The sequence below is a fragment of the Mycteria americana genome, chromosome 2 (genome assembly GCF_035582795.1).
Source record: "Mycteria americana isolate JAX WOST 10 ecotype Jacksonville Zoo and Gardens chromosome 2, USCA_MyAme_1.0, whole genome shotgun sequence".
Lineage (NCBI taxonomy): Eukaryota > Metazoa > Chordata > Aves > Ciconiiformes > Ciconiidae > Mycteria > Mycteria americana.
Genome location: NC_134366.1, coordinates 132,737,976 through 132,764,959, shown reverse-complemented (window position 1 = coordinate 132,764,959; position 26,984 = coordinate 132,737,976). Strand labels below are relative to the sequence as shown.

The 26,984-nt window shown below is 40.2% G+C and overlaps 1 protein-coding gene across 4 annotated transcripts in view; it reads left to right on the top strand.

The window, feature by feature from the left end:
- The window catches only part of PLAG1 (PLAG1 zinc finger), a 48,791-nt gene that overhangs the window by 10,068 nt on the left and 11,739 nt on the right, over positions 1-26,984 (top strand). Inside the window, exons 2-3 of one of the 4 annotated variants that reach the window (XR_012774467.1) lie at positions 17,066-17,498; positions 20,354-20,923. The exons of the other annotated variants lie outside the window; for them this stretch is intronic. The gene's annotated coding sequence lies outside the window, so the exon portion shown is untranslated. Of the gene's footprint in view, positions 1-17,065; positions 17,499-20,353; positions 20,924-26,984 lie in introns of those variants that run through there. 4 annotated transcript variants of the gene reach the window in all.

Sequence of the window (26,984 nt, the reverse complement as noted above, 5' to 3'; positions counted from 1 at the left end):
GCATGGCAGGGCTCAGGCCTGAAGAGCAAGTATTTAATCTTCTTGCTTTGGGTATTTTTAGACTGGTTATGTGGAGATTAAAATTTATTCTTTTTTTTTTCCCTCCACTTGTGGCATTCATCAGTTGTTTAGCAAGTCTGTTGATATTTTTTGAGGATGTTGCAGTGGCTGGCAAAGTTACTAAATGACCTGAATTACAGAATTTGTAGATGGAAGAGGGAGGCTTTTTTTCCTGTCTGATCTTGACCAGATTATTTGAAAGTTTCCTTGGCCTCTTCAACAGTGCTTTGCTATAAATCAAAACAAATTAAATTGAACAAACAGTCAATAAAAATGCATGTCCCAGGTTCCTCTGGCAAAGCGTATTAACATCCTGTTGGATGCTGACAATTCTTCTTCACTGCGACCTCCAAGATATTCAGCCTCTACTTCATGCTTTCCAAATATCATCATTTCCATCTATCAAATTCTAGGTGGGTCATTAGTAAATATACAGTAGTAACTGTATAGTCTGTAATGCTAGCATTTTAAGCCTTTCTCAGAATAAGAGATCTATGTTAAAGTTGAAATGCTTCTCAGAGAGCAAGTGGTATTTCCCCATCTTTTTTTGTTTTTATTGTAACATGCATTTGAGATTGTTTCAGGTGACACTGATGAAACGGAGTGATCTTTCAGGTTGTCAAGAATCAAGCTGTTCAGGGTTTTATAGGTTAAAACCAGTATTTTTTTTAGCATCATTCGGAAACTGGTGGTCATTGAGGGTACATCATGGAACAGTAGAGTCATGTGTTTCTCAGCAGGGGATGCTGCTTAATGATGGAACTGCAATGTCCTGAATGTGGAAGGAGCAGACCTGCAGTGAAGGACTGGTCTCTTTCTACAGTGTGAACAGGGAACTGTTTTACTCTGGCTTTTACAAATGAATTAATTATTTGGAGTAAGATCCTTCCTTCACTCACCAACATTTTCATTTTTTCCTGCAGTATCAGAAATGGACACTTCAGGATTATTTTTACAAGTCTGTCAACTTGAAGGGGCAATTAATGTAACCACATATGAAGTTAGAGTGTTTGAAAAGGACAAAAATCCTTTTACTAAAGATCTTGGAAAAATATTTAACTTTCTTGAAAGCAAAGACAAATAACTACTATACTAATCTGATTATATTTTTCAACCAAGTAAATAATACTTAGATGTCATGGGAGATTCATTTAGCAATAGCTTGGATCCCTCAGTAAGGGAATGTGTGTTATAGTAATGTATTTATGAAAATAATACATAATGTATATTTAGAAGAATAGTTTTCAGTAACAAAACAATCAGAACTTGATCAAAGCAAAAAAAAATTATGTTGTGTCCATGTACATCCATAACTTTTTTTTTCTGAGGTAAAAAGGTTAGGTACCTACGCATGCATAGGTATTCAGAACTCTGCCATGATTATTTCTGAGAGCTGTACAAACACAAAGCTCTTCTACTACATTCAGATAGTGCATGATAAAGTGCTTTCTAAGGTTAGTGAGTTTGTTGGTTTTGTGGGTTTGAATTCAGAATTAAAAGTGATACATAGAAAAATGATATGGTACTGACTTAGTAGCACACAGTATTGTAGTCCAGTGTTGGAAGTGTATATTATAAAACCTGAATGTAAATGTTACATCGCTTTGGATGTAACCTAGTGTGGAAGGTACCTAGGAAAACATGTGTTTTGTTTTGTCAGAATTACTGTTTCCCTCTGGTGTATTTGCCTTTAACTGAATTCTGCCCCATGATTTTTTTTCCTTGTTATTTGCATGGAATTATGCTCATGCTTTTTCCTCTAAGCAAATACAAATAGCATTGTACTCCTGCTGTGATTATTATGCATAACACCTCTGACTCAGCAGATCAAAAGTTATGTTTATTGGAAAACAGAATTAACATTTTATACTTTTTTTTTAGACCACTTAAAAATAGCTGTGTCAAAAGAGATTATGCTTTTAACACGCTAATCCACTAAGCCATCATACATCATTCTGTAGGCAATGTTTTTATTCCAGGCAGCTACCTCTTACTAGAGTCCATCTGAAAGGTTTCAGGTTATCACAGAAATATACCCATAAACTTGACTTCTTAAGGAGAGAGGCTTCTTTAATAGAATGCATAATACATGCATTATCAAATTGCAGCCTTTTTTCCAAGAATTGTTTTATATGTCAGCATGGTTTGGCCTGCTTTAAGGCATTCTGGTTATTCGAGACAAATTGTTGATTAAAAATGGCATATGCAAAAAACTTTTCTCAGTGTGGGGGGGTAGCAATTCCTAATTTTGAGGTAGAATATTATGTTGTGATAGCCAAATACCTGAATGGAATGCTATACTGATTATGGGAAAGATAGAGTAGAGGAGGATGAGAATTTATGCCAGCTGGATTTGGAGACTCTGAGATTCATCTGGATTTGGAGACTTTGAGATTCATCGGGATTAGTAGTTTCAATTGCTAATTTTGCCCCATGTTCCCCTACCACTTTGTTTTCTGAAGTTGTATTTTCCTTATTCAATTTTTGTAATTGTATACTGTCGCTGTGTAAAGAGTTACCCAAATGTGGGAAACAGCAATACTGACTTGGCAGAAAATTCTGTGAAGTGCAAAAAATACAACCAAAAAATACATTCTGCTTTATCTTTGACTTCAAAAATCTTAGATGTTACTCTTAAGAACAGTAGATAGTGTGTGTTAGTCTGAAATTTGACTGTAGGTTGACTGCCACTGTGTACATCAGCGACTAGAATTTTTTAAGTATTAAATACCAGTACCAGGAATTTGCTTGTACTTAGTTGAATTACAGTGCAAAGTTTGCTGAAACGGCTTAGCAATAACTATTTTCATTTATTTTTACAAGTGCTAATTCAGAATGGTACAACATGAGTGAAAAGTTTAGCTGGTTGTTACTACTTGATACTGTATTCTGGCTAGTTATGGAGCTCTATTTAATGTTATCTGACAGATTAGAGTATTTAACTTGAAAGCGTGCTGCTGCTCGACTGGCGAGCTGGGACATTGCCTACTGTGATTTCCTACTGGCAAGAAGTCTGTAAAGACCATTTGAAGGCAAGCTTGGCCGTACTTGAAACTAATAGAGCTAGGTAAGGTTTGACACGCTGCTTTCTTCTTTAGCCACGCTGAAAGTGTGGCTAAAGAAGTGGCACACCTTTTGCAATTTGGGCCAATACATTTTTGAACTGGAGAAGTGTGTTTCATATAATCTAAAAGACTCCTCGGTTTTGGTGGCATTAGCCCTGTACCTTGAAGTATGATTCTGTGTGGTTTTTGTCGCGCTGGTAGTCCATGAACACGTATGACCAGAGCATAATACGTTGTGGTGTTGATCACTTCCATATACAATCATCTGCAAAGAACAGTGCCATAATGAGACACAGGGAGAATACGGGAAAGAAGATAGTATGTGATATAGAGTAAAATGAAACATCATAGGGCCTACACGGAGGATGCAGTGACAGTCCAAAGAAGATTCTCCTCACAGTGTTTTGCTGTAAGGCTGTGTACTGTTTGTATGTGATAGTGCTTCCTATGTAGTGCCTATAGATTATGTTAATAAATAAAGTATTTTCAACAAGGAGTTTTATGTATCAGTAGACAGAAGTTCTGCATGGAAGTAACTATGCCAGTCTTTATGTAAATTGTTTTTAAATAGACTGTCAAATAAGGTGGTGTTCCAAACAGTCACAGTTTAAAATCCTGATAAGGAAGGAATTGTTGTAAAGTGTTTTGTACCAAAGCTGTATACTGGATAGTCCTGGCAGATGGAGCTCTTCATTCTTCCAGGGGTGGATTTTCACTGAACAATAAGACAAAGTTACCTACGTTTGAACTGATTCCTGAAGTTAGCCTAACTGGAGTGAAAATGATAATGCTGAAAACCGGTACGTAAATCATTTTGTGGAGCTGGGTTGTTAACTGCATTAGTAAAAAATATGTTCTTTGACTCACCGGTTTAAATTAAAAAAGAATAAAATGCCTAGAGAGTTTTGTGTGTGATTAGGATAGGGTATTACTCAATTTATATGTATGGCCAGTGCGGAAACAGAGAATGTCTCTAAATTCAGCAAGTGGTGTGTGTTGCTCTAAAGGCAGCAAGTGACTCATGTGACTGTCTTAGCAGCTGGGCAGCAAGGTTAGAGAGCTACTATGTACACATTCCCTTACTGAGGGGTCCAAGCTATTGCTAAATGAAGTTGTATTACTGCCAACAACTGAATAACGGGCATAAGAAAATATAGTAAATAAGTGTGTCATCAGGTTAGTGCAGTAGTTATTTCAGACAGTTGTTAAAGTGAAGGGGGAAAAAAAAACTTTTCCAAGATTCATATTTAAAAGATTCTTGTCCTTTTTTCAAACTCTCTAACTTCATATGAGATTACATGTTAATTGTCCCTTTCAATTTGTAGATTTGCAAAAGTCGTCCTGAAATGGCTGTTTCTGACACTGCAAGAAAAAAAACGAGAATGTTAGTGAAGAATCTTATTCCAAAGAACTCATTTATTTGTAAAAGTACTAGAAATATGCTTGTATCATGAAGTATTTTGATTTGAACTGAAATTGGCAAAGCACATACTTCTTGGTCACTTGCTAATTTGAAGACTTATTCATGATGTTATTCCTCATGTATTTCCTAATTGTAAGAATTTGTGAAGTTTGTTCCAAATTGTCTTTAAGTTTTCCTGGCATGCCAGTATGGATTAGTGGAATATGTATTCTTTTTATTTTTTTTAAGTTTCCCTAATCTAATTTTTTTTTCACTCAGATACTTGCTTTTCTTAAGAAAGTTGCTAAACATTTGTGAATGCTTTGTCCTGTATATATATGTATTTACAGTTACACATTGATAGTTCAACTGTTATTTATGGATGTAAACTCAAAACTGTCACCCTGTCAAACACCTCTTTAGGAATAACCCTCATAAGAACTCCTTTCAGTCTGGTGGACTAGAAGACATACACTTGACTGTTGCAATCAAGTAAATTGATACAGAAATCAAGACGACATGAATGTGAAGCTCCTTAGTGCTATTTATAGTGTTAACTTTCAGACCGTAATTATGTCTTAAAGATGAGAATATATTTATCGAAGAGGACCTTTTATATTTAAAACACCAAGACAGATGAGAGGTCGAGCCCATGATAAATTACTTACAGTAAAAGAGGACCAGAAGACTCTATGTTCCTAGCCATCATTGCTGCATCCCACTGCCCTCAAAGAGATTAAATTGGTTGTTATTCTGCTTCAGGTTTTCTGGATTTCTGCTTTCTCTCTTTTCCTGACTAGTAATGACTTGTTTCCCATCTTGTTACTCTTTCATGTTTATTCCAAGTTTGTGCAGTTTTCCTCAACAACGGTTTTCATTTGTATCTCTAAGAAAAAACAGAGAACATAAAATAAGGTTGTCCAGAGTTGTCAGCGCATCTGAAAACTACCTTCTCAAGGTGGACCATCATTTTAATAATACTTCAAAACACCTTGTTGATCTGGCCATTTTATTTTTGCATGTGTTCAGATTTCTTCATAATCAAGTCTCCTATTGTTTAGTATTTTGGAATCTTTGATTTATAGGAAATGTTCAGTTTGGTTTTTTTGTTTTGATTCATCCTCTCCTGAATGTTCACTACTACTTTTTTACTACCATTTTCCTGTACCAGATTGCTTTTCTACTCTGCTTTCATAATTTTTCAGTCACATATTACTCATCAGTTGCGAAAGAAAAATGCTTGTGTTCTTATTTCTGCACCGCTTAGTCTGACAGTGCTCTGTGACATAGGAGCACTAGGAATCAGAGGGATACTTGTGTATCGGCAAGTAGTTACAGATAAAGCACTAGCAGATTGTGGCCAAGGATATACCTGCAAAATATGTTGATCCTCTGACTACTTGAGTGCTTCAGTGGATTCTTGTGTGCTGTTCTTAAGACATTCCTTGAGATGAGCCCTCAGGAATGTCCATCTGCCAACAGTTTCGGGTCCTGGGTCTTGCTGCCCTGTGTTGTGTGCTGCAGCAGCTTCTTGGGCTCTGACTTCTCGCCCCCCAGGGAAGAGCTCTGCCGTAGCGCAGGCTGTGTTGAGCTGCTTCCCTTTCTTCTGCAACGTGCTCTGTTTGCTTAGAGCACCTTTTGCACAGCTGGAAGAATTATATAAAATAAACAACTGTCCTGAGAGGATATTTGTGTGAATTTGGACTTTGGCTTGTTTGTTTGTTCCTTTCAGAATTACACCCAAAATTTCGTAGACACAAATTTGTGCTGCTCCACTGAACTGAAGAGGGAAGTATCTTCTCATGGATTCTAAGGACGAAAGCTCTTAAGCTACTTCTAGCCAAAATTACAATATTGTCTTTAATAAATTTGGTTTCCAAATGGCCAAGGAGAAACAACCCAGCAAGATCAGCCAAAAATATCTCGTATTTGTGTGAGATTGCCTCTTGTAAGCAGGCATGGTTTAAGAAAGGAATAGGAAAGATTCTTGTTTGATATAGTCCTTCTCCCCCTGTTCCCTCATGCCATTCTGTTCTTAGGCTGGGGAATTATCATGGTGTTTGCTTCTTAGGGCTGTTAGAAAATCATGGATATTTTGAAGGAAGTTGAGGTGCTGTTTCTGATGCTATTTCTGTCCTTCTGGCGAGAGTTTCAGAGTGTTACTGTGGTGGTATGTGCCACCTGCCCAATATGCTTTCCTTTCACAGGAAGACCTACAACTAAGAAGAAAAAATGGTTTGGGGGAAGTTGGTAGCTGTTTTTTAAAAAGCTCAGCCTGTGCTCTCTGACAGCTTTTCTTAGGGCTAGAGTTGCAGTCTCACTGCTTTCCTTGCACTGGGGGAGGCCTGGCAAGTTGGCTGGAAGTTGTAAGTTGATCAGAAGTGACTTTTTAGCTCTTCAGTGTCAGATGTGATCTTGGTGTTTGGTTCTTTTAAGGAATGATGAGCTTCCCAGTGATGAGAGAGAATTTCAGTGGCTGCCTTTGGAAAGAGAGAAATCTTGGTTCTGGTATCCTCCGAGAAAGCAAACCTTCTGGGGCAAGCTGAAAAGTAAAGCATGGGAAGGATCGGAGCCTAGATAACTGAAGCGCTCTTCTCCAGTAACTATAGATACTGTGGTCTTTCACAGGAGAGCAGTGGACAGGAAGAATGTTTGTTTCTAAGCACTGATGACCGAGTAAGAATAAATAGAACTAAAGGAGGCTTTCGGAGTTGTGTTGCTTTGTTCATGTCTTTAAAAAAAAAAGTAGCATCCATTTTTAGGATTCAGCGTACTAGAGGCTGAAAAGGAAAACAGCAGGCATCTGTCCTTCCCCTGACAAGCTTACAGTGTTGCTCTAAGGAGGAGAACTGAGACATGTGGAAAGGAAAGGGGAAAAAGCAGTTAAAGTACTTGCGGTTTCATACATGCACCCTGTTTAATTTTGTATGTTAATTTAATGTTAATGTAATAAACAGCAGCGGCTGACACTAGTGTTTTTAAATAAAATAGTGAATTCATCTGTCCCTCATTTATACAAAGCCAAATTATGTTCCTCTCGCTCATCGTCATGGGCACTCCTATGCTATCCTACTTTTCAGGCCCTGGATCACTGAAGGCAAATTCCCAATAGGATGCTAGTTCTCAGCGCTGTATGTATCCCGCAGATGGGAGTTCACAAGCCAGTTTGCTGGCTGGAAACTTATACATGGATCTTGACAATGGAACATATTTATACAGAGTTCTGGTATGCTCTCTAGCACGTTTGATGTTTTGCTTCAGGCTCTGGATACTTTGAGAAATCCTGCCCTACAGCCACAGTCCGTACCCTCGTGAAATACCTAGCTGCTTGTACATCATTTCTGACTGTTGTGATGGAGAGACACTACTTGCCCAACCCGCATCGTGAGACTTATGCTGTAAGCACCTTGATACCAAAGCAGGAGAGCCTGCAGTGCATTTACAGGATAAAATGCAGAGTGAGAATAAAGTAAATGGCTCTTGTGGTTTTTCTGAGAGTTGTTTTTTTAGGAATCAAGTTTCTGTGGCATTTTTTGGGAGAACCTGTTTTGAGATTACTAGGCCGAGTTTTTCAAAACCATTGTCTTCATAATCTGTTTAGAACGCAGCTTTCACTGCCTTCCACTGCAGCTGCAGGCACTAAGTATTTCTGCAAATCACTCCTTGTAGACTCATGCCAAGGACCTGGAAAATTAATGACCTCTTCTGTAGCGTTCAATTTAAATGACACAGAGATCTCTACTAGAATCTGAGTTCTCTAGGACAGCGTTCAATTATCTGACTCAAAAGATTGGTTTCTGAATGACTAAAGGGCTTGTGGAATAAGCAATCAAGAAATTGGCCAAATTTGGGTAGAGTTCACAGGAATGACAGCTCTACCACTATCCCTGTCTAATTTCAAGTCTCCATCCCAAAGGACAGGGGTTCAAAACTCTAGGAAAAGTAGGAAAAGTCTGCCAGAGTCTTTTGACACAGACAAAACTTTTTTTACATTAACCTTTTTTTTTTTGAAATGGCTGTACTGTTTTGAATGAATAAAAAGTGAAGAAACAAAACACTGAAGCAGACACTAACTTGTAAAATTTCAGCCCAAACAATGGCAGTTTGGCAAAGTCTGAAGTTGTCTTATGTACAGGAGTTTGTCTTATGATGGCAAGTGTTTGGCAGCATGGTGAAATCTGATCCTACTCATTCTGCCAATAGTAAAATATGCTGGATTTGAGTTAACATTTGTACCTACTGACAGCAGTGTCGGTTCTTGTGTAAATTAACAGAGGAATTGCCCTGCTTTCAAATCATGAGTTGTTCGAGAACTGTTATTGCAGGTCTTAGCAGCCCAATCAAGGCCTGAGATGACAAATAGTATTTTTAATCAACCTGATAAATGCTGATCAAATTCTGTTTGCATTTTATTTAGTAAGAATAATTACGCTTGTGTGCGTATCAAAGCCTGGTGTTCTGTTTCTGACAGTGGCAAAACCAAAGGTGCGGTGAAAGGCACAGCAGCAGGGCAAGCGTGTAGGGATAGCTTTCCCAGAGTATTCTCCTGATCTTCAATAATTTGCTTGTCAAAGGCTTCCTGAGCCAGATATGGTGGGTTTGTATTTACTAACCCTTACTGGACCCTTTCCATGAACGTTTTCCTGTGACATCTTGAGCCTTTGTAAACTCTTAAGTGTCTAAACACCCTGTTGCAAGGAGTTCTACAGCAGAAATGTGTGAAGAACAGGTACATTTCCGTCTTGGGCCTGTGTCTTCATCATTTCACTTCACATCTCCAGCTCTTTTATTGGAAGAGGCAGTAACTACCAGGCTGTTCAGCTTTGTCCGTCTGTAGCCACTTCAGTGCAGGTATGCATCTCCCTTATCTATATGTTTATTGATTCTTTCAGAGAACTCCACTTACTCCATAGAGCTTGATTTCCTTTTCCAAAAGTTGTGTTGCCTCTTCACCAATACGTTGTGTTTGTTCATGTGTCCTCCCACCCCTCCCCGCCCCCCTCCGTTGTTATTCCAAGTTTATGCTGGCTTGCCTGCCATAGAGACATCAAGCTTACTATCTATAGTACTGCAGTGGACATTGGGAATTGTTAGGAAAGAAATAAAACAGGCAACGATCTGTGGTGTGTCTGTCTCCTGAATACTGTACAAAAGATATATGTAGAATGGAGAAAATACAGGACAAGGTGATGAATATGCACAAACTAGTGAAACAGCTTCCATGCAAGGAACGTCGAAGTCGACTTAGACTTTTCAGCCTGGTAAGAGACTACAAAAGGGAGAATACAATAGAAGTTTCATATCATAGACAGGGGATCGTAAAGGAATCATGAGTGGCATAGATGGGATGAAGGAAGAGCGAAATTATTAACTGAGAGGAAAGAGGAGTAGTGGGAGATGGGTTCAGAACAAGCTAAAAGAAAGCAGATGTGAATAAAATGTGAAATTATGCTGTGGAACTCCTTGCCGTGGGATGTTCTGAGTTAAAAAAAGCTTACATGGGCATAAGAGGGGACTGCCAAATTAGTGGAAAAGAGGGCTATTAAATCTATCTAGTGCAGAAAGTCCCTATCACAAATGTTGATATTTGCCCAAAATACTACACGCTTGCCGCCTTCATGATCTGCTCGTACTGGAGCAAGGCTGCTGGGCTAGATGGGCTTCTGCTCTGACCCGCTAGGACCATCGTTGTGTTCCGATGAGAATTCAGGGACCCAGAACTGGAACAAATCACCCAGAGCTGGAACAAATCACCCTGGCTGAGCCAAATGCCTTGCTGTCACAGAAACCATGTCTGTCTGTGAACCTATATAGCTCCTAGTTACATTTTTTTCCTCTCTTCACATCCCTATCTTCTGACATGTAAACTTAAAGCCAGTGTTTTGTTGGCTAGGAACCCTTTTAGTTTCCAGCCTAAACTTACTTATGATAAGCTTACACTTATTTTTTATGCCATCCCTGCTGATTTTCTCATTGGTGTACTTAAGACATTTTGTTTGGTTTTTTTGTTTGTTTGTTTGGGGTTTTTTGTCAGCTGTTTTGTTGTGCTATCCCAAATAAATTTTTTGTGAATATGTATTACCAGATTTATACATGGTGTTCTCAGCAGGATCTTGGTAGTCCGCTGTAGTGTCATCTGTATGTTCCTTTCTGCACTAGAAATACAGCTGCTTTTTTGAATCATTATATTTTCTTTCTTCTCAACCAGCTCTCTTTAGTGACTTTTACTAGCTGCTTATAGGATGGTTATACACAAACTTTTTCCTTCTCTGCTACTTCCAACTAATGATTCGTCACTTTTCAGCAGAAACCACTAGTCTCTAAGTGCATTACTCTGTCCTTTGTTGTTATTTTTCATCCCATTTCTGTCACAGCTGTCCTTAAGATTTGTTGCAGTTTTTCTTGTGTGTTGTTTCAGTCTGCACTGTACTTCTGGTACCTCCTAGTTTTGTATTTTCTACACATTTTGGTAGTGCTCACTTAAAGGCATAAAAAAAAATGTAAATGAAAATGTTGAATCAAAAAAGACTGAAGACCAGTCTTGGCAGAATTCCATAAATAACATCCTTCCACCTTTCAGAAAGAGATCTGTTGTCATCTCTTCTTGATCTGCTGCTTTTCCTGCCATACTATTCCTGAACTAACCCCTCTCTTCTCAGCTCAACAAACTACTGCTCAGGTGGTAGTGTATCAGGTTTCTTACTGAGTGAGACTAGCACTGTTGTGCTTGCTTTATATAAAGACTATTTTGTCATGTTGAAGAAAAGTTGGATGTTTGACATGGTTCAACTTTTAAAAATCGTGTTAAGTTTTATTTGATTTTCTCTTTACCTTCATGTTTTCATTCTTTCTTTGAAAACATGCTCCAAGCAAGAGGCCATGCTACCATCATAATTGTATGTCCAGATAACTTTTCTCCACCTTTCCTCAATATTGAAATGAGGCAAAAAGTATTTATTTGGATTTGATGCTGTTCTGAGACTCTTCCATCTCATCACATGGCAGCCTTGCTTCCTGTTAAATCAGAAGATAGAATTTCAATATGAAAGGTAATGTTATTTAAGTATAGTAGATACTTTTTTTAATTCACCTTTTAGAAGCCCCTGTGTTGGTCTCTGTGGTTGATAGCCATCTCTGGTGCAGAGGACTGTAAACTTCTACCTTATTTTCACTGTAGTGGGAATAGTGAGTTGAAACAGTTGCCCAGTCCTCTCTGTTGTGATTGTAGATGTTTGGCTGACTTAGTTCTGACCGAGTTTGTTCAAGGAAATATATGCACCGCCAATAATATGAACTTAGTCATTTAGTATCTCTCATCACCCCTGCTAAGGTGAGAGCATCTCACAGTGCCGTGATACTCCATTAGTCTGCTGTGCTCAGTCTGTTCTGCCAGGTTGGTTCCCCTCGCTGCCCTCTTGGACGTTGGGTCTGCAAGACAGAGGTGGTGCCAATCCCCTTGTTTAGCAGGGTGCTGAAATGTCTGCTGTTCCTGCTCAATCTGGTTAGTGCCAAGAGACCATAGGAAATCTGTGGGTGCAGTTTCTCGGTGATTTGCAGTTTGGGCTAGAGCTGTGGGAATCCCAACCTGCTCATCCCTGTACCTGAGATGGCTCTTCTCTGCCTTCTCTTGTGCTGGCACTAAGCCACTCCAAAGACTTAGACTGCATGGAAATAGTCGGCATTTTTTCTGTAGGGTTAATTTGACCATTTTAGGTCTCTAGGGTTAATTTGACTGTTTTAGCTTTCTGCCCTCGTACACTGCGTGGCCAGACAAGCACCGGTGTGAGAAGGAAAAGGAGGAAGAAGCACCGTACCTTGAACTGTTTCAGTGTGGAGGCACGCTCAAAATAACTAAGCTCTGGACAGGCTGACAGAGTGCTGTCCTGTGCTCCGTTCAACCTGACAGCTGGACAGATGTGTCCATCTCCAGTTCCCAAAGCGTTAGCCAAGGTGCTGTGCCAGAGCTGTTACCCCCGCCTCCGAGCTGCTCACGGGCGCTTGAGCCTGGCACTGCTTTTGCCGCACAGCCCGGCCTCCAGCGAGGAGGTGGCTTGTGTCCGGCCAGCTTGGGGTGTTGGCTGGGCACGGCTGCCTCTGCCTGTGGTCGACCCAGAAAACAAGGCGCTTGCTTAGGTGAGTTACCTGATTCTGGAGATAGCTGCTTTGCCTTTGGGATTGGGTCCAGAGATGAGAAAGTAGCTGCTGAAGCTGCTTGCCAAGGCAGCTATCAAATCTGATGAGGGATCAGGCCTTGAGGTTAACTGGCAGCAACTATTTGTACTATAGTCATATCCATGCTGAGTGATTCTTCAGTGTTTTGTTTTGTGTTGGTTTTGTTTTGCCTTTTTTTTTTTTTTTTAAAAGTGATGTCTCACAGTGCTGGTTTCTGTGACCCTGTAATTCAAGGGAAGTATCAGCCCTCGTCTTTGCGAGTACAGCCTTTTGGGTACAAAACCTAAAGTTTTGTTGACAACTGTGGTAACAATGAGACTGAAATACAGATGTCTGACACGTTCTCGTGTTCCCGTTTGGGATACGGGCTCCTCTGAAAGCACCCCCCTGCTTTGCTAAGGAAACAAGCGATTTCAGAAAGGGACGTGTTGAAATCACCAGGCCATTGTACCTGTTTTGGTAGTGTTGTGTCGTTTTTCTTAGCTGTTCCTTTGCGTAACCCTCACTCTTTTTGACCATTTTGTACCCGGCCCTTTAGCAGATGTTTCCCCCAGCACTAGTCGTGGTGGCAGCTTGCGCTAACTGGCGGGGCTGGGAGAGAGCGGTGTGTTTGAGGAGCGGGATGGAAGATTCTCATCGCTACAGGTCAGAAATAAGTGTATTGTGTGTGGTCGATAACATGTAACAAGTGTGGTTTAGTAAGATGAGCTTCCAGCTCTCTCTGCAGGAGAAGAGGATGCATACCTTTCTTTACTCCAGCAGATTTCTTCGGTATGATAGGAGGCAGGAAAGAAATGTAATTTCTACAGCCAAGTTTCTATGTGTTACTTTCTCATGTGTTCTTAATGATAGAAAGCTTGCTGTCAGACGGTATTACCCAGCATTAGCTGGTCATGAATCCACGCTTCGTGTTTACACCTATTTCTTTTGTCTTAAAGACTGCTCGTTTGTGCAGTTACAAACACCGATGGCACGGGCATGAGTCCCCACATCTCCCTTGCCTGCCCTCTGGTACTCAGATTTGGGTAAGCAGGGCAGTTGCAGTTTGAAATTTGTAGTTGTAACATTACCTGTTAGAAGTAAAGAAAAAAAAATCCTGCTAAAACAAGTAATGAAGACCACAGTAGATCTGCTTCAGATAAGTCTGTCCACTATTGTGTGCAATTAGGCCAAGTATTTTAAAGGATTAGTAGATACTATATTTTAAGAGATTGGTTAGTGGTAGGAAGTAAGGCTGCCAGTGAAATTTTTCTTCTAGAGTCCAAATGCAAAGATCTCTTATTAAAATTTATCCAGTTGTTTAGCTTTTCTTAACAGAAGGATCATAGGTCATAGAAACAAGTGCAGTATGAAATTTCAAACCCAGTAGTCACCTGCTTTTAAAGAAAAATAGTAATATTCCCTCATTTTAGAAGGCAACACAGTTACTTAACTACTGCTTTGTTCTGTCAAAATATGCCCGTTTGTTTACACTCATGTGTATTCTAAACTGGTTTGATTTTTGTTTTGTTAATTTTATTTTTAGCTGTAGAAGCCCGTACAGGCTCCCAAGGATTTAATTGGCTTTCTTTCTAGCCACTTTTTCCTAAGAAAAGGTGACCATACCAAGGCTGTGAATAATCCTCTCTGTATTCAAATCTGTTGGACAGTGAGTGTTGCCTTGCAATTTGTTAACACTGCTGCTTTGCCTCTGCTTTGCTTAATTTCACTTTTTAGGCCCCCTTCTCCTCTTCATGGGTTTCTCCATTTTGAGGATTTTTTTACAAACTTGTCACCTGCCAGGTAAAGGGGGGGCAGGGGGAAGAGACTGCTTTCTTATAGCTGTTTTATTAAGGGAGCCTTGTTGTTCCTAATCTACCTATAATTTGTCTCTGTTTCCTCTTCCTTAATTTCCCTTTGCCCCTGTCTCCGAAACTCCTCACCTTCATCCTCATCACTCTTCCCTCCCCAGTCTTTGGTTTTGGAAGAAGCCGGGAGGAGTAGGTAGATGCCAGAAGAGCTCAGTTATTACTTACACAGGGAAACTTCATCCTGTCCAACAAGTATGCTATTCGTAGCCTTGAGGGATATATCTAAAGGGCACAGAGTTTCCACTCAAAATGTAAGTAGATTAGATTATGTATACATATTTGTTGTGACTTGGCAGGTATCCCAGTGCCCGAGGTCTTAAAACATATATTTTGCTATACTCGAGGCAAGCTCGACTGCATGTTTCAAAAGATGCTGTGGAGAGATGGGAGGCTGCTGTTTGGAGTTCACAAAAGTGTTATCCTCTCTAGATCTGATACGACACAGGAATTCTGACTACTGTTCTGTCTAGTCCTGTATTTTGTCTTGATATTAGCTGCTACAGATGCTTCCAGGGGTGGTATAACCATAAGATACAGAGGAGAAGATCCTCTCTTATTTAACTCTCTGCTGGTTTGGATTTTGTCCTGAAAAAAGAGGGTTGGTATTATTTTTTCTGAAGCCCTCTTGAAATCATATTATAATTCTGGATGAGCCAGTTATCTATATAAGTCTAGTCTGTCTAACTGTATGCTACCTTCTGGCAGTAAATCTCACAGGCTAATAAAATAAAGTATTGGTGTTTATTAGTTTAAAATTTGCTATGCTGTGGTTTTATTGAATGTCTCTCACTGTCGTAAGAACAGATTAAACCATCTTAGTAAGTTACTCTACTGCTAATTATTTTAATAGTTTTATCTTGTCGTCCTGTTTAAAAAAAACCATAAAAATGCAGCCCCAAAATTCAGGTGCTGCAGATACGCTGGAGGGAACTGTGAAGTTAAACCAGCTGTATTTTATGAAATTCTGTTTGGTATGGCACTTTTCCTTATAAGGTCCAATGACCAATTGTTTTGATTATTTAGAAGGAAAAAATTCCATGAGAACTGTTACTGAAAATGACTTAACTTGGCATTAGTGATCTGTCGCTCTCTTACAGCATTTGATGCAATACTGAAGTTAGTTAAGATAGCTGAAATATCCAGTTAGCCACTCAGTGCTTCAGCTGTTCATGTGACCTGTTTATTACATTTTCTTGTAAATTGCTAATGATATCTGTAAATAAATACTCCTTCTGTTTGCAGTGGTGTCTTCTTAACATCCAGGCCTTTGTAAATAAAGAACAGCCTGTGTATCTAATAGAAAGCTCGAACACTTGATTCACAGTGCACAGTGACCTATGGGCTTTTGCGGCGAGGAGCTGAAGTGATTCCTCAGGTTTTGCCATTAGAGCAGTGAAACCTCTGAAGGAGGAGTGCGGTGCTGCGATTGCTAATGGGCGGTGGAGGATCTGCAAGAGTGGCGTGGCTAGGGCTGCACGTTAGCAACTAGGGATGGTCGGGTCAGGTTGCAAGAGAAGGGCATACTTGACAGAGAGGTAGCCTGGATTTAGTTAAGTGGTTTTGTTTCTTTATTTAAGCAAGGATTGGAAGTTGATAAAAATGCACTAGGTGATATGCAGTAGATAAGAGCTGCTTTTGGTCAAAATTGCAGAGGGGTACGTGAGAGAGATGGGACCAGGACTTAGCAGATCTGAAATGCATGTCCACCTGACCCGTTCTTTTGGCATCTCAGTGGCTTAGAGAAGATACGCTTGAAAACAGTTACTACAGTTGCTCAAACCTGCTTGTGTTATCTATTAGAGTAGTCTCTTAAAGGCAGAGGATGAGGAATAATCTATTGTGGGGATTTTTTTTTACCTTCTGCATGATATTATTCCTGTATGTTGAAAAAAAGATTTGCCCTAACAAACAGAAACTGCATGCAAAATTTACTGCGTTTTCTTTTTTTACTTCTGTTTTGCTTTTCTAAGTATGGAAAAATAGGATTCACTCAAGCAGATAATAGGTAGAATTGTCCCTTTGTGAACCTTAAAACGGAGGTAGTGAGAAAGAATGTCTAGGCTGTTGATCACTGGGAAATAATTAACAAAAACAATTTACTATGGCTTAGTCCACAGTAGGATGTTACCTTGAACACTCTTCAGTTCCTCTTGCAGCATCATGTGTCTGTGCTGAACTTAATTCTCAAAGTCGTATCAAAAAAGACTACTTACTGTAGTAAGTGCAGTAAATGCTTGATGTGGTGAGTTAGTTTCCACTCTAAGGTTTCTTTGGGTTAATTGCTTATAACGTGCTGGAGTTTGTGTTTCTTCCCACCTGGCTCACTACCCATGTCCTTCTTTACTCCAGGATCATCCTGACTGGAGGTACATGCTCCGTATGTGTTGTCAGGTAGCCAAGAGTGCTGCTCTTTGTGGTGGGGGTTGTAAGGAAGTTGGTTGTAATGATTGATTAGCTTTGAAGAGTCTGCCAAAGCTCTGGTGGCCTCCGGTTCATGTATGTCTGACCCTACTCAGATACGAATCGTTACGGGATGGCAGGTACAGGTCACTGCCCACATAAATGAAAGCGAGAGAGCACACCTGGACCTGGTCTCGGGGATGAATCAACACAAAGGACCACAAAGGATGTAGCAGAAGAGGAGGAAATACAACGGGATTCTTGATCAGTGCCCTCATACGTGCTTTGGGCTGTGGTTTTGCAAGTGACATTGCCACCGCATCCAGGAGTGATTTATTTCCCCCCCCGCCCCCGGATGGTGCACAGTGCCACAGCAGAGGCCCGAGGTAACCGGGTAAAAACCCAGCAAATAAAGGTCGGTAGCCTCACCTATGCCGTAGTGTCCAGCTGGGCCTGGGCCTGCTGCAAGCACTGTGACTCACCAGACGTGAACAATACCCAAGAAATGTCTACAGGATCCTGCAGAGGCTGGAGGAGGAAGCCGATCCAGTAAGTATTGCATGCCCAATTGCACAATAACTTCACAGGAGGGTTTAAACTACTTTTTCTGGAGCGGAGCTCTCTGGCTCAGGTAGCAGCCTTCCCCTTGCCATTTAACTTAGGCGTTCTCAAACTTAGATCAGACTCTTGTTATATTTATTTGCTCTGGGCTCCTCATCCACCCAGATGTACTGTCACTCACGGGCCACCTCTCAACTTCTGCACTCCAGCTGCTGTCCCTACATCTCTTAATTTCTCTTACCCTCTCATCCAGAGTTAACAACCTTTACTGTTGGTATCCCCCACCCCAAAAATTTGCATGTCAAATCCAGCAAATTCTGTTCAGTCTTCACTCAGCTACCCTTGCCTAGTTATCAGTCCTGCTGTACTGAAGGACTTCTCAGAAACTTTACTGTGTCAACTCCCTTGTACCTCCACATCTTTTCTTTCCCCTTGTTCTCTGCGCTCTCTACCCTCTGTGTAAGAAATCCATCCCATGAGGAGTGGCATCAAGTTATCTTCACTGCCCAGGTCTTCGCAGCTCTGTCCCGTAGCTACCTTGCCCTGTTTGGGAAGCCTGCGGATCTCTAGAAGGAGAGAGGTGACCCTGCTCTTGGTGCCAATGTCACCACGGAGCACTCTGCCTGCTCCCTGCCTGCCTTGGGGAGCCCTGGGGCTCTGGGGAGGGCACGAAGCAGCCCAGCCCAGCTAGACACAGCAAGGAGCATGCCCGTCCCAGCTGAGACGGAGCCGCGGCACAGCTCACCTCCACGCTCCCCAGAGCTCAGCTCCTCGCGTGGGTGCAAGGGGAGAGAGTTTGAAGGCTGGAGGGAACGCTGTGTTCGCAGGGATGCACAAACACAGAGGATGGATGGCGTTACATGGGGCTCTGTGTTTCCTCCTGCTGCTGCCTACGCCCCTGCCCATGCAATACGTCCTTCAGTTTCACAAGTGCTGGTTTGCCGTCCTCCCAGTCAGTGTCACCTGTCACATCTGTGGTGCTGAGTCAGGGCTTTCTCCAGTACCTGACTCCACAAATACAAGAGCTCTTGATCACATTGATGCTTTTGCATTTTTCATATTGCCTTTTCCTTTTTTTTTTTTTTTTAAACTCTTCTTCCCCTCCCTGAAATGGCATCCTCTCATCTGTCTCACTTTAAAGCTTTAACGGTACATTTCTTTGCTGTTCCAAGTCCCAGGCGTGAGTTGCACTTTTCTGCCTCCTTTCGCAGCTGATTTGATCTCCTCTCATTTCCTCCTCACTAATCACAGCCTTCCCCAGCTTTGGTTATGCTGCCCCCCTGCTCCAGACCTTAGTCATGCTCGGTGTTTATAAATCTTAATGCAGTCGCAAATATAAAGCTGGGCTGTCACGGAGTTTCATTAGCATGCTCAATCTTTGCTGAGGGTGAAGTACACAAGGAAGTTTGAACTGCTTTGCTGTTCTAAAACTTTTATTTAGTAGAGTGAGCTTGTCTATATGTAACAACTGCTACAGAATTTTCTTGATTTTGCAGTGTATTTTGCAGTAATTTTTTGGAGTGAAAAGAGTGTGGGAGGGAGGTTTGACACAAACATTGCAGGTAAAGGAGGTGTTGGGGTTTTTCCTTTTTTCTTTTTTTCTTTTTTCTTTCTTTTTTTCCTTTTTTCTTTCTTTTTTTTCCTTTTTTCTTTCTTCTTTTTCCTTTTTTCTTTCTTCTTTTTCCTTTTTTCTTTCTTCTTTTTCCTTTTTTCTTTCTTCTTTTTCCTTTTTCCTTTCTTCTTTTTCCTTTTTCCTTTCTTCTTTTTCCTTTTTCCTTTCTTCTTTTTCCTTTTTCCTTTCTTCTTTTTCCTTTTTCCTTTCTTCTTTTTCCTTTTTCCTTTCTTCTTTTTCCTTTTTCCTTTCTTCTTTTTCCTTTTTCCTTTCTTCTTTTTCCTTTTTCCTTTCTTCTTTTTCCTTTTTCCTTTCTTCTTTTTCCTTTTTCCTTTCTTCTTTTTCCTTTTTCCTTTCTTCTTTTTCCTTTTTCCTTTCTTCTTTTTCCTTTTTCCTTTCTTCTTTTTCCTTTTTCCTTTCTTCTTTTTCCTTTTTCCTTTCTTCTTTTTCCTTTTTCCTTTCTTCTTTTTCCTTTTTCCTTTCTTTTTTTTCCTTTTTCCTTTCTTTTTTTTCCTTTTTCCTTTCTTTTTTTTCCTTTTTCCTTTTTTCTTTTTTCTTTCTTTTTTTTCCTTTTTCCTTTTTTCTTTCTTTTTTTTCCTTTTTCCTTTTTTCTTTCTTTTTTTTCCTTTTTCCTTTTTTCTTTCTTTTTTTTCCTTTTTCCTTTTTTCTTTCTTTTTTTTCCTTTTTTCTTTCTTTTTTTTCCTTTTTTCTTTCTTTAAGCAAATTTTCCTTTAGCACTCCTGGATTAAGCTTGTTGATAGGTAGCCTTGCAGTGTATTATCACAGTTTGCCTGTTGTCTTTATAAATGAGGCCGTTAAGTCTCCCAGGAATTTGCTAGGGAGTAATATCCTTCAGCATGAGGCCAGCTAGTTGCACGTGTGCTGTTACAAATGTAATGCCTACTGTTTTGTGTTTTTTTAAAAAAAAACAAAGGCGGAACCCTTTATACTCAAATGCCTATCCAACAGTGTCTGACCATTTCAAGTTTTGAAACAATAGCAAACAACTTACTCCATTACGTATGTCCCAGAAAAACCTACAACAGCATATGTAGTATGTGGAAGTAATTTGGAAGGCATCTTGCAGTTTTGAAGGGAACACGGTGAAATGAAAAGTTGGGGGAAAAGAATTTGTATGTGGTCATGAGGGAAGAAACTAGTTAGTATTAAAATAGAGTTTGTAATGAATGGGGTGACTAGTAACATCGTTATTTTTTCTGATTTCTCTTAGCACATAAAAAATCTGCAGCCCATATGAAGAGGGGAATTATTAGCTAAAAGATAGCCATCAGATTTCAGAAGATAAACGAAAGGTGGATCTGAACCTTGAAATTGTCAGCTCAGCTCAGCAGGAGGTTGCAAAGGCAGAGTGGTGAAAGGAGGGTTTCCTGGAGAACTGCCAGAAGATTGAAATGGATTATGCGATTCTGGAAGGGGACAAGAAACAGGCAATACAAAGGTGCTAAACATAAACAGTTGTAACAAAACACTGGTCAAGCACTTTACCTCCAACACCCTGTAAAACGTAGAAGATATTCCATATTGAGACCACTATGTCAGTTGAGCTAATTAGAAATGTTGCCTGACAGTATTCAGGATCTTGTGTATGTCATCTAGAGGAGCACTCCTGGCACGACCTACTTAGTTTTTAAGGTCATTATTTTTTCATTGAAAAAGCACCATCAGCTACATCAGTAAATAAGTCCATTTTCTAGACACCTGTCTGAAAAATAATTGAACACACGACTTGTAAAACTCATCTCTTCACAACTTCTTAAAAATAAAATTAAACTAAAACGTACCTTTTGATTGCAAATTTTTTGCTAGCCTGCAGCTACTTTGCCACAGCGTGAAAGGAGCTCAAGCGTCTTGTTGGAGAGCACTTAGAGGAATACATTCTCCGGGACTCACAAAAGCATCTCCATTTCATGTTTCCATCTGCCCTCCAGGATTTTTTCCCATAATGTGCATGAAACATTGATGCATACCATACAGTCATAAGACTATTTTTATTCCATCTTTTTTGTCACCATCTTCCTTCCACCTTTCTGGAAGCCTGCCGCGCTGGCAGTGTGCAGCCGTTCAAGGCAAAGCCTTGAATGTGTTTTTCTCTGATTACTTAATGTAGGCTTGGAAATCAGGGAAGCAGAGTCCACTAAGTTGCTTTAAAAAAAGAGGAGAGCTCTTAAATGCCCTGGTGTCTTGGACTGTGGAGAACAAAAATTACCTTGCAGGTCATAGGTCTTTCATCATAGACCACCCATTATTAGTATTGGTGACTGCTTACTGTGATAAACTCTGTCCAGCAGGACCATGAAGGAATATGCCGTCGTGTTGATAAAGTCTTAAGCCTGTGTGTTTGGGAGGTGGAGCTGGGGTAGAGTAGGGCAGCAGGTACGCATCTCACCACCTGCTTCTGTGCCAGTAGGGAACCCTATCCCTTCAAAGCTATCCGTGACCTCCTGTGCATTGACAGACATGGAGAAACCTCCTCATGCTACTCTCAGCCTTCCTGACTTGGTTGCCCTGCCAATAACAAGCTGATTACCTTGTGATTTAATGGTAAAGTTGTTTGGTGACTACATCGTTATGACATTTCATCAGGCTCACAGGAGCTCCCAGATAGGTTTTCTGTTGGTGCAACTCCAGGGCAGAATCTGTGTGGACTTCTGGCAGGTTCTGCCTTTGCTGCCTGAAACTAGTAGTTGCTGCCAGTCACCTGAATCCAAAAATTGTACTCCAGGTGACTGTTCTGGATACTAACTGCCTGGCTTCATCTCCCTCTGCTGTGTTCAGTCGTGTAGCTCTAAATTATGCATGACTGCTTTTAATTGTTCATTAATCTGGCATCACATCTCAGAATTCATAAGATGTGCATCCCAAAATGTGTTGCATGACAAACTGAAGCAGAGCACGGTAAATGAACCGCTCAACACGCTGAATGGGAGATGGGAACAAATGCAGAGCTATGTACTTACCTCGTTAACAAGGATGTTCGCATAGCAAAATGGCACGCAAACACTCTGTGAACGGGGGAAGCTGATTAGGTGTATGCTAACATCATTGCATAGGCAAAGCTGATATGTATGAACAGAGTCAGACATACATTCGGTGTCTGTGCTGTGCAGGTTCTGAAAGGCTCACTGATAACAGCTTTGAAGAGGGATTTGCTTTGGCATTACCCTAAGTATTCTGCATCTTCAGTTATCCTTTCCTAAGGCTTTTGTGTTATAGCTCATAAGGTCATCCAGCATCACAGCTGTAGCAGCAGTAGCAAAAGCAATCGTGACTAAACATGACACTTTTTATTTAATGTAAAGTTACAATAATCTATAAAGTATTTTCTTTTCAGATAGAACAGCAGTTCCTTGGCTGCAGAGTGTATTGGAAGATTAGCAGCTGCTTGGAAATTGGGCACTCTTTCTTACTTGTTGCCTTTCTTTGGGGGCTGGGATAAGAGGCAGAGGAGACAGGGCAACCAGGATCAGCATTTTAATTGGAATAGCTTCAAAAAATCATATGAAAATCCAAGGTTACGAAAAAAGCAATACCAAACCCTGTCACAGTTTTTGCCCCCAGGCAATGTTGTTCAGGCAGCGTGATTCAGGGCAGGACTGGGCTTCCGCTTACATTCTTTGGACAGCTGTGTAGAGTTACCACCTGCACCTGGGATGCAGCATGTGTACTGGGGAGACTACCCTTTCTCTCAGTCACTTAATTTCTGTCCTTCACGAATTGTCATTTTGTCCCAAATGTGAGCTTCCCAGCCATCTAACCTAACCTCATGAGGCAAATCTAACTCTCCTGTGAAGGGTCTTGCCTATTACAGTCACTTCAGCTTCTGTGTGGTATTGTGATTTTTCAAAGACTTCTTGCCACCACCTTGCCCCTCTTATTTGAGCTTGTGTTAGCAAGACGAGTAAGTATATTCCCCCCCCCCTTTTTTTTTTTTTTTTTTGTAGCAGACAGAAATTGAGGTAGGGTAGAGGATTTCTCCAAGCCCAAACAATGAATCACTGGTTGGATTATTGTAGTCCCATGTTTTCTGACTTCTAGTCCATGCTTATTTTACAGACTTTGCTATTTAAAACCTGTCCCTGCCTTCTGGCAGTTCCTTTGTGCTGTCTGCCTAGCAGACCTTCAAGTGAAATTACTGAGCTCTTTGGTAAGTTTTACTTTTTCAGCTTAAATGAGGAGCACAGCACAAAGTGGAGTGACTGGTGGCTGCTTTTTTCTGTGCCGTTCCAGTTCAGACCGTCTCTCTCTGATCGAGCAGAGATCACTAGCTGCACAGGATTATGTTGTGTGGTGATATACATGAGTGGAGTTTATCTTGAGTTCACCGATGTCATTGTGATTTCCACCTAGTAGACTAGAGCACCAGAAACCCTTTTACTTGACTGAGTACTGAAACTGTTGAAAACGTCTTGCATTACAATTCAAGTTAGATGACTCTGTCTCAAAAAGCAAAACTTGTAACTTCCTATCCTATCTATTTGTGCTCTGCAACCTAATTATATTGTTTAAATGGTACATCCTAAAGTATTCAGGTTTAGAAAAATCTTCTGAAATGTAAGTATGTAAAATCATGATTTCAGGAGTGGTGTGGGCCAGGCAGGCCCTCATCAGGCAAATCTGAAATCTGTACCAGGCAATTTTGGTAGATACTATAACAAAGCATGGAGTTGGTGGCTACCTGGGTAGGTATGATTATTTGGGAAGAGTCAAAGCAGCATTTGTGAGAGAGTCCTGTCTTAGGGAGCTGGAGTTCTTTGAAGGCATCAGCAAGAATTAAAGATGTTCTGGTTCAAAAATCAAAGTGAACTTTATCAAAAAGGCTTTTTAAGGAAACTAGGGAGCCATAATGTAAGAGGGAAGGTCTTTACACAAGTAAATGACAGATTAAAAGGTAGGATCAAAGGGTAGAAATAGAAGGTCAATTCTCAATTAAAGGAGGGTCCCAGTTATGTTCCACAGAGATCTGTGCTGTTCATCACATTCATAAATGGTATCAGTAAGGGGATAAGCAATTGGGTGAGCAAGTTTGCTATGAAGAAGACAGCCAGCTGTGGAGAACCAGTAGAAGGACATTAAAGTGCTGAGGACTGTGCAACAAAATGGGCAACAGAATTCAGTGTAGATAAATGAGGGTAACCGAGGAGCACTGGGCAGAACAGTCTTGATTATATATGAGTTTGAGCTGAGTATTACCATTGAGGAGTAAGATTTGGGGATTGTGATTGGTGATTCTCTTAGATCGTGAGCTTATTGGTCACCAAAACACAGCCCAAATGTTGGGGGAAAGAAATATAGAATAAAATTGAGAATGTCACTACAAGAGTGTATGGTCCAGTTGCCTCCTGAGCGCTGTGTGCACTTCTGGAGCCTTCATCTCAGAAAGGATTTATTAGAACTGGAAGAGGCTTAGAGAAGGCCAGCAAGGATGATGAGCTACGTGGGGTGGCTTCCATACGAAGAACACTTCTGTAAGCTGGGACTTTGGTCAGGGAAAGGAATGAATTGAGGGCAATGCCATGGAGATCTGCAGAGGAAGGAAGAGGCAGACTAACCACTGCCTTTCAAACAAGAACATAGGCAGTTAGGAGAGAAGGCAGATTTAGAATCTTCAAAAGGAAGAGGTTCTCCATAAAATCGGTAGTGGAGAGACCTGTGGGATGACTTTCTGAAAGTATGCTGTAGATACTAGAAACTGATAGGGTTTCCAGGGGGAGCGTGGACTATTGTTTGGAAGAGTGATATGCTGAAAGTTGCTAAACTAACAGAAACCACATATGGTTCAGGAAGTCCCTGACATCAAAGTAGTTGGGGGTCAGAAGAGTATCAGTGAGAAATATCACATGTTCATACCTGTTCTGTACTTTTGGTTATTACTGGAGGCAGAATGCTGGCCTAGATGTACCGTTAATCTAGCCCGCATACCTAGTCTCATTTTAAGATGTCTTGGGACAAAGGAAAATAACGTTCCTTACGAACATCAATTCATTCCCGATCATATCAGTGTATAATCTCATAGGCACCTTTAGGATGTGTGTTTGTGTTTACTTGTACACATACAGGATTTGCTTTTGATTTTATTATAAAAATGACATGGTCCTGTGTGCAGATTAAATAGTAACCAAAGTTTGCTTTCACAGAAGCATCAGCACTTTAAAAATGGATGCAGATTATTCTTGGGGAGGGGGCGGTGGTAGTGGTGTGATTCCAAAATACAGGAAAGCACTTTTGCAGGTTTTAAACATTCTAACAGTAATTACAGTATCAATGTTATTTGTATCACAGCCTCTCCAAAGTTTTTTAGAAAAACATTTACGCAGTGCCGTAGAGATTCTTAAAAAGCCCATAACACCACAATCATCAGATGGGTTAATTCTAGGCAGCTCTTGTTTCCTTTAATTTAGTATATAATCAGGAATCCTTTGGAACATTTAGTAACCAAAACTGAGCTCTTCAAGATTTAAAGTGGACCTAAGTAATTTGAAACATGGAAAGCCCACAAAGAAATGCTGGATAGTATTGTGATTTTTTTTTTTCTTTAAATTACAGACTATTAGGTCATGATAAAATAAATGTTGGTAAGTTCATGTTCTACTTTTCCAGAAACTTAAGAAGGAAAAAAAAAATGGCAGGCATGATAGAATTTTTCTTCTATATTCTGAAAAAGGTTATGTAATACTCTTTCTGGTGTAGCATATTATAAGAATGAGTTATTTTCTAAAATTAAAAAGCTGGTTGTCCAAATTTCATTACTGTAGTACAGCTTTCAAGAATTGCAAATAGTCTTATGATCATAAAAACCCCTATGTTGTATTTAATAGTCAAATCTATATAAATACCTATTTCTGTGTGATGGTTACTGTCCCACAGCAACCTAGTGTTTTTTTCCTCCAAATGCTTGCTTTATTATTTAATAAAAGGTATGTATATTTAACAGATGTTTACTAGTGGAATCTGTGTATTTACTGCCCAGAAGAAAAGAAATGGGTTTAATCATTTTAGTGCATTTGTTCATCTTGCTGCCCATATTTCACACTAGTTTGAAAGGATCGGGGTTCTTTTACTGCTCAACTTTATGCAATTTCAGTAAGTTTCTCTGTTTTGTGGATGTTTTCTAAAAAAAACCAACAAAGACTTTTTTAAAATTTTGAATTGATGAAATATCTTAATTCTTGTATTTTTCTACCTTCTGTATAATACTCTTTGCAGCATAATCATTGTTCTGCACACAGTAGATATTAGTAATGTGCTGTCACTAACAGTAGACTACAATGGTTGCCTCGTTTTAGTTTCAGTGCTTATGTTCATTCATCATGTTCTCTATGTTAGGCTGTTTCCCCAAGGGGTAGTCTTACGTGTTATTATCTCTAAGTCATTCTTATGTTTATACCTAAGATCGCTGGATAGATATTTTCACTGTTTTGCCCACATCATTCCATTTTCCTGCAGCAGCTTTCATGGGCAGTTCTCCTGCTGCATGCTTGGATTTGGTTGTATCTTCCTGCAGCCTGTGCATGCTCTCACTGCTGTCCTACCACGCTCCCTCGGCCACCCCTCTATACTGTAGGCTAGAGCTTGAATCCATGGAGAAGGATTTCTCTGAACTCAGCTCCCTGCCATAAGGAGAAGTCCTGAAGTTCAAGATAAGATAAATACATCCTCATATATATTAAAAAAAAAAAAAAGGCAAAACCCCTATTGGTTCTTTTGTGATTAGTTTCCATATGTGCAGGTGCTCCCCTTACATGAAACACTGCTGTACGGTAGGGCCAGTGCCTACATCTTGGAACGTTTATTTACAATAACTGTGGTCCAAAAATGCAAAAGGCCAAGTGGCTTCACCCACC